Source organism: Galeopterus variegatus, unplaced genomic scaffold, assembly GCF_000696425.1.
Source record: "Galeopterus variegatus unplaced genomic scaffold, G_variegatus-3.0.2 Scaffold10672, whole genome shotgun sequence".
Classification (NCBI taxonomy): Eukaryota; Metazoa; Chordata; class Mammalia; order Dermoptera; family Cynocephalidae; genus Galeopterus; species Galeopterus variegatus.
In genome coordinates this window covers 32,034-39,758 of record NW_007736783.1, presented here as the reverse complement: position 1 = coordinate 39,758, position 7,725 = coordinate 32,034, and positions in this window count along the sequence as shown.

Here is a 7,725-nt window from a genome sequence, read left to right as displayed (position 1 = left end):
AAAAAAAAGAAATTGAAATTTTGCCCATTTCTTTAACACCAAACTCAGCATCCAAAAAAGGTAAATGCTATTTAGTCATTATATGATTCTTTAATAATTCTACATTTGATTTTATCTCATTATCCTCTGACTTCCACATGTTGCTTGTCCTTATATTTAACACGTCAACATATTTAATAAGCATCATTTATAGAGTCTATGTTTTTCCAAATTCTTTCAAATGTTTATTGATTTTACTCATCATTACACACATATGAAGTACATATGACAGCTGTGAAATGTGTAGGCTGCTGTGAAATGCATAGGGCAGCTGTGATTATTTCACATTTTAGAAATAAGACAGTTTTATTGTAGCTAGAATCAAACTCTTTTTACTTGAATTGTGTACTCTTTCCTTTTATCAATTATTCCTCCTTGAGGAAAGAGTGTGTGAATCATGTATTTTCATATTTTTTAAAGTGATAATACAGAGCATTTTAGGAAGGTAATAATTCCTAACAAATACTGGATAGATGGGTTAATCATCAAAAAAAAAAAAAAAAAAAAAACGAATATGTTGGAAGGGACAGAACACGTTGCATGAAATCAAATTGTTCTGCAGGTACTAAGTTAGAAAGAGCTTAGGTTTTGTACCAAGGACACCAGATACTTAATAAAAAATCTTGTTATGACAATATATTCTATTTTTTTTTTAATTTACTTAGTTAACCTTTTAGTTCTAGAAGCCACACACAGTCATGAATCACTTAATCACAGGAATACTTTCTGAGAAAGATGCTGTTAGGCAATTCCATCATGCCAGCATCACAGAGTATATTTACACAAACCAGGATGCTATAGTCTAATACACACTTAAGTTATACGGTATAGCTTATTGCTTCAACCACTGTGGTATATGTGGTCTTTTGTTTACCAAAATGTCATTATGTGGTACACAACTGTAGTTGCTTTTCTTATAGAGTTACTGTGAAGAGACAAGGGAGCTTAAGAGCTTTGGTGTGTGAAGAGCTCTACTGATGGGAAAAACTTTTCACAATGGCTTAGAAATAAGCAGAAGGGACCTATTTGGATCTAGAATTTCTGGGAGGGAAAGATTGTCTTCTGAAATAGTCAAGAATGCTTTAGAAAGCTGATTATACTGAAAGTGGAACAATAATCTACAAGTGGATTTGAAAACCGAGGACAATCATAATAAGTTTGTATAGAAGGCTTACACTAAAATGCTTCTTGAGGAAGCCCAGAGTTTTATCAGACAACCTTGAGGTGAGGGTGGGGTTGTTTACAGAGCCACCATTAAATTCAGAAGCATTTTGAAAATGCAGAGAACTGCCAATACAAATCCCAAGATAGGTCTTTCCTTATCTAGTCCTTACTTAATGTGTGCTAAATATATACTTGATAAATCATCCAGCAGTAGAGAAAGAATGTCAGAATCTCTCTTCACTTCTAGCATATTCTGAATGTGTGTGTGTGTGTGTGTGTGTGTGTTTGTGTATGTGTGCGTGGTGAGGGTACTATATTCCCCCTACCCTCACCTATCTCTGAAGTTGCCCCTAAATTCACTAGTGCCAAATTTAATTTGGGATACAGATTCCCTGACAAAAGAAAAATACACATATTTTAAAGTCAAAGATTAATGGTAATATGAAGAAAATATGTAATTTTATCACTACTTTTTGTAGTGACAATTGATTATGAGGCAAAAAGAGTCAAATCATCCAGAATAATTTCCTACCTCATGTGTTTTATCAGGCTTCAAAGCCAATTCACTGTCACAGTTATTTTCTTCCAAAAGACAGTCTTCGTATTATTGTTGAAAGCACGCTTTGTTCTTCACTCAAAAGAGGCTGAGATGGACTTAGTGTAAAAATCACTGGGCTAAGAGTCTGGATTCTTGACTTTATCACTGCTAGTTTAGTGACCTTAAGAATGTCACTGCACCTTCTGAACTTGAATTTCCTGAGCTGGGAAGTGAGGAAGAAGGTCCTGACTTTGTGCAAGCTTCAGCTTTCTATCACTCTAGAGTTTTGTGACATGAGTCACATGTGCTGTGACCAGCCCCCACCACCCAATACATTAAAATGGTTTACAGCTTTCCTTTTTACCAGTTTAGGGATATTGTCTGATTATTATCAGGGCATGAGATTTCTCAGCTCTAGAGGTTTGGTTCTGATTAGGAGACACCAGGGGATTCCTCTCATCTTTCTTCAGAGAGAGCAGAGAAAGTTCTCATCCAACTTTGAAATGTGCTCTCATTAGTTAAAGGCTTCGAGTAACTAGTGACTTGTAAAACTTTTCTGGGAATCCATGGGGATTTAAAACTCATGGCATTCATATTCTGCCAATAAATAAGGCTTACTGCTGATTTACAAATTTTATTTTCAGAAAAGGTGAATGAAAGTTGAAAAACAGTTGATCATTGTTCATTCATTTCACTCGCCCACTGACAAAGATGCTCTCCTTGACCAAACTTTAGTCGTGCTCCTCTAAGCTCTCTTCTTAACTAGACCTCTTCTCAACTAGACTTCAGTATCTGTCCTTTTTGGGCCTACACTGCCCAGGTGTAGCAAGACTTTCGCTAAGCCAGTTTAGAGAGAATACCCCACCTTTGGTACCTAATCACTTTCAATGTCTGATCAAATTTCTCACCCCCACCACCTTTCAGGTGAAATCTGATCATCCTGCCTGTATTAAGCTGGAATCCTGTTAGCTCAATTTAGTAAGAATAACCCCTTACCCTTGATGTCTCCTCTTGACAATTTTCTATTTACTGATCATGCTCCCCATTCCTTGGCTGTAGAGCCCCACTTTTACAAACTGTATTCAAAATTGAACCCAGTACTAAATTGAGGTTTATTTTCTGCTATTACTATAGTTTCTAAATAAAATTATTTTTGCTACTTTAATTACTATATAGCTCTGGTTTTCTTTGACACCACTCACCGCAGATATACCAACTCTTGACTTCTATTCATTGACTCACTATCTGGGTATTTAAGAATGACCTACAGTGTGCTAAAGACTGCAGTAAGCATTGTGTGAGAACTCAGAAATTATAAGGAGTGGTATCATTTTACATGGGATTTATACCTCTGTGTAAGAAAAAAGATAGTGCCCATAAAAAGTGAATTACACCACAGTATGGTGAAGACTAAAACAATGATCAAACAAGATAAAATTTAAAAAAAAAAAAAAAAAAAAACTAGACCAAGGTGGTCAGAGAAGTTGCCATGGATGAGAAATGCTGGAAAAGACTTCTAAAAATAATCAGGATTGGAATTCCAGTTTTTGCTTGGTTATAGGCAGTTCAGCACTTCCAATTATGCAATGACTATATAAAATTAATTAAATAAACATAATTCAAAATTATCAAAAGTGCATATATATAAATATTATAATAGTGAGATTATAAAATCAATTAAAGAATATATACAGATGGGAAAAAAAGCACTTCAAAAGATTCTCAGCATTATCATTCATTAGGAAATACAAATTAAAAACACAGAGTGATTCCACTACACAAGTATTCAAATATCTAAAATAAAATAAAATTGACCATAGTAGTATGAGTGAGGATTTGAAAGAGCTGTAACTCATACATTGTTGTTGGGGATGTATAAATTATAAAATAATTTAGAATTTTGGAAAACAGATTTTCAATCTCTTGAAAAGTTTAATTTATTCTAGTTCTAGGACAAAATGGTATGTATTTACTTTTATCTGCACTTCCTCTATAGATACAACTAAATAACCTGGAAACAACTCAACAGACAATCATAAAATGACTTTGAAAGGTGAAAAGGAAGAAGGTGGACTGGCTATAGATCTTAGGACTTGAAGAACAATGACACAGCGAGACATCTGTGATTTATTTTTATTCCCCATATATCCCTGATTAGAATGTGGGGAATCCTGCAGCCTACCTGGAACTGTCAACAAAAATAGGCAAAAACAAAAGAAGGCAAAGAAAAGTAAAATCTGTTCTCTCTGGCCAAAGGGCCAAGAAAGGAAAACAGAGAGATTCATCACCTACAGCAGCAGGAAATATATTCTCCCTTCAGGTGCAGTACCAGCAAAGCTGGGATCCTAACCCAATCCCAGACCAGCCAGCTAGGTGCCGTCTTCCCACAATAGCATTGCCAGCAGAGCCTAAAGGGGAAATCCATCCTTTGCCTTGTACCAGCTGGAAGCAGCAGAATGACCATTATCAGAGAACCAGGAAGATCAACCTATATTTTGACACTGTTCTGACAGATAGTGGTCTCCTTTTCCATAAAAGGCTACACTAACGAATCCAGGGATGATTGCCAGAACCTACATACTAAATGTAAATAGAGAGACCCCTTTTTTAAATGGCAGGTTTAAACAGGATCAAGAGTCTCCTAACATAATATTCAAAATGTCCAACCAACATACAATGGAAAACCATTTATTTTACCAGAAACCAGGAAAATCTCAGCTTAAGTAAGAAAAGACAATTAACTGATGCCAACATCAAGAGAACCATATAATAAAACTATCTGACAAACATGTTAAAGCAGCAACCATAAAATTCATTCAAAAATCAATTACACATTTCTTTGAAGCATGAAAAACCTCAGCAAAGGAATGAAAATTATAAAAACAATAACAAAATGGAAATTACACAAATGAAAAATACAATAACCGATATAATAATATTTTTGAAAGGGCTTAATAGAGTGGAGATGACAGAAGATAGAATTAGTGAACTCGAAGAGAGATCACAGAATTTACTCAATTTTGATAATAATAAGAATATAGGCTGAAAATTAAGAATAAATCTGAGGGACTTAGGACAATAACAGAAGATATATCATTAGTAGCAAAGGAGTCTCACAATGAGAGGTAAAAAAATATGAGGCTGAAGGAGTACTCAAAGAATCAATGGCTAAAAACTTCCCACATTTGGCAAAAGTTATATACCTACAGATTCAAGAAGCTGAGACAACTCCAAATAGTGTAAACTTATCAAAATTCATACTGAAACACCTAAAAACTAAGTTCTGAAAGCTACCTATTTAAAAAAAAAATGTTTTAAATAAACAATGCATCACCTATATGGAGCACCAATTTGAGTAACAATGGATTTCTCATATGAAATCACAGAGGTCAGAAGAAAGTTACAGGTTATTATTCAAGTGCTGAAAGAAAAGAACTGTCAGCTAGAGTTCTATACCCAGCAAAACTATCTTTTAGGAATAATGGGAAAATAAATATATTCTTAGAAGAAGGAAAACTAAGAATTTTAGTTACAGGTTATTATTCAAGTGCTGAAAGAAAAGAACTGTCAGCTAGAGTTCTATACCCAGCAAAGCTATCTTTTAGGAATAATGGGAAAATAAATATATTCTTAGAAGAAGGAAAACTAAGAATTTTTCACTAGGAAAGCAACCTATAAAGAATGGCTAAAGGACACTATACAAACAGAAAGAAAATAATAGAAGAACTGGAACTTCAGAAAGGAAATAATCATGTTCTGTGTAGACATAGGGGCAAATATAATAAACTATCCTTATCCTTATGAATTTCTTAAATCACATCGGATGGTTGAATAAAAAATTATAACAACTATTTTGTGGTACTCAATATTTGTGGAAAAAATATTTGAGACAACTGAATTTAAAAGTGGAAAGGATAAAAGGATATAAATGGAAGTAAGGTATCAATACTTTAATTGAAGTGACATAATGCCAATTTCAGTAGTCTTTGACAAGCCACCATACATTGTAATATATACAGAAACTACTAAAAAATGTATAAATAATATACTCAAAAGCAGTATAAATAAAACAATATAGAATTCTAAAAAATTTTTAACTAACTCTCAGGCAGGGAAGAAAAGATCAACAGAAGAATAAGACACAAAGGAAATAAACATAAGACAAATAATAAAATGGCAGACAAGTCTAAATACATCAATATTCACTATAATGGTCTAAATATGCCAATTTAGAGACAGCAATTTGTACAGCATATTTTTTTAAAAAATGACCCAATTACATCTTGTTTACAAGGAACTCACTGAAAACACAATGACATAGACAGGTTGAAAGTAAAATAATGGAAAGAAAAGGTATATCACACTCACATTAATTGAATAACCAGAAGTAGTTATATTAATATCAGTTAAAGAAGACTTAAAAGTGAAGAAAAATTTTAGTGATAAAATGGATCATTACATAACAATAGACGAATCAATTCACAAAAATGATACAGTGATAATAAAAGTTTATGACTTAAAATACATGACAGAAAAACGGACAGCTAAAAACTGAAATGGACAAATTCAAAATTATATTAGGTCTCTAACATTCATTATAAGCATTTCATAGGTCTAGTAGGCAAAAAAATAAAAATATGTATATACCAAAGAACTGAAAAACATCATTCACCAACAGAATCTAGTAGACATGTATAGAACACTTCACAGCACAATAGCAAAATATACATTCTTTCCATTCAAGCATACATAGAACATTCACCAACATAAGCTGTGTACTGGATAATAAAACAAACTTCAATGAACTTAAAAGAATGGTTCTTCAGCTATAGTGGAATTACATTATAAACCAATAACAGGAAGACGACAGAAAACCTACAGACACATGAAAATTAAACAATCAATTTCTACACAATCCATGGGTTGAAGAGGAAGTCTCAAAAGAAATAAAAATAATACACAGAACTGAATGAAAATAAAATTACAACATACCAAAATTTTTAGGATGCAGAAAAAACAGTGCTGAAAAAAATTATAACATTAAATGCTTATATTACAGATGTAAAAAGATCTCAAATAATCTAAGTACTATCTCGATAAACTAGAAAATGAAGAACAAAATTGATCGTCAATTTGATCTATAGGTTTAATGCCATTTCTTTCAAATTCCAGCAAGTTTATTTCCCTATAAAAAGCAAATGTTCTATTATTTATTTGTGTGTGTGTATATTTATTTATTTATTTATATAAATATTTATGGGGCACAGAGTTGACATTATTTTTATTTATACAGATTTACAGTATACAGAGTTTTATAAAAATACACAAATGTACTTCTATACAATATGCGATGACCAAATCAGTATTATTAGCATGTTCATCATTACAAATCATAATTACTTTTTGTGTCTCTTACCCAATTACTCCTTATCCTTCCTCCCTGTCCCACTTTCTCACCTCTAGTAACTATAGGTCTGTTCTCTCCATCTCAAAGTTCAATGTTTTATTATGGTCTTCTTTCTTTCTTTGTTCCTTAACTCCTACTTATGAATGAGGACATGGAGTGTTTCTCTTTCTGTGCCTGGCTTATTTCACTTAACATAATTTTCTCCAACCTCATCCATATTATTGTAAATGGCAGAATTTCATTCCTTTATATGGCTGAGCAAGATATAGTGGTGAGTTTACTGGATTCTCTTGTTGCCATTATGTCCCAATCATGGCTTAACATAATTTTCTCCAACCTCATCCATATTATTGTAAATGGCAGAATTTCATTCCTTTATATGACTGAGCAAGATATAGTGGTGAGTTTACTGGATTCTCTTGTTGCCATTATGTCCCAATCATGGAGATTATGAAGTAAGCACCAAGAAATGCTCATGAACACAGATTAAACAAAAACAAAATTAATAAAGAGATTCCTGTTCTCTCTAGGCAAATATCAGGAAGAGAACAGCCTATAAGGCAAAAGATTTTTGTGT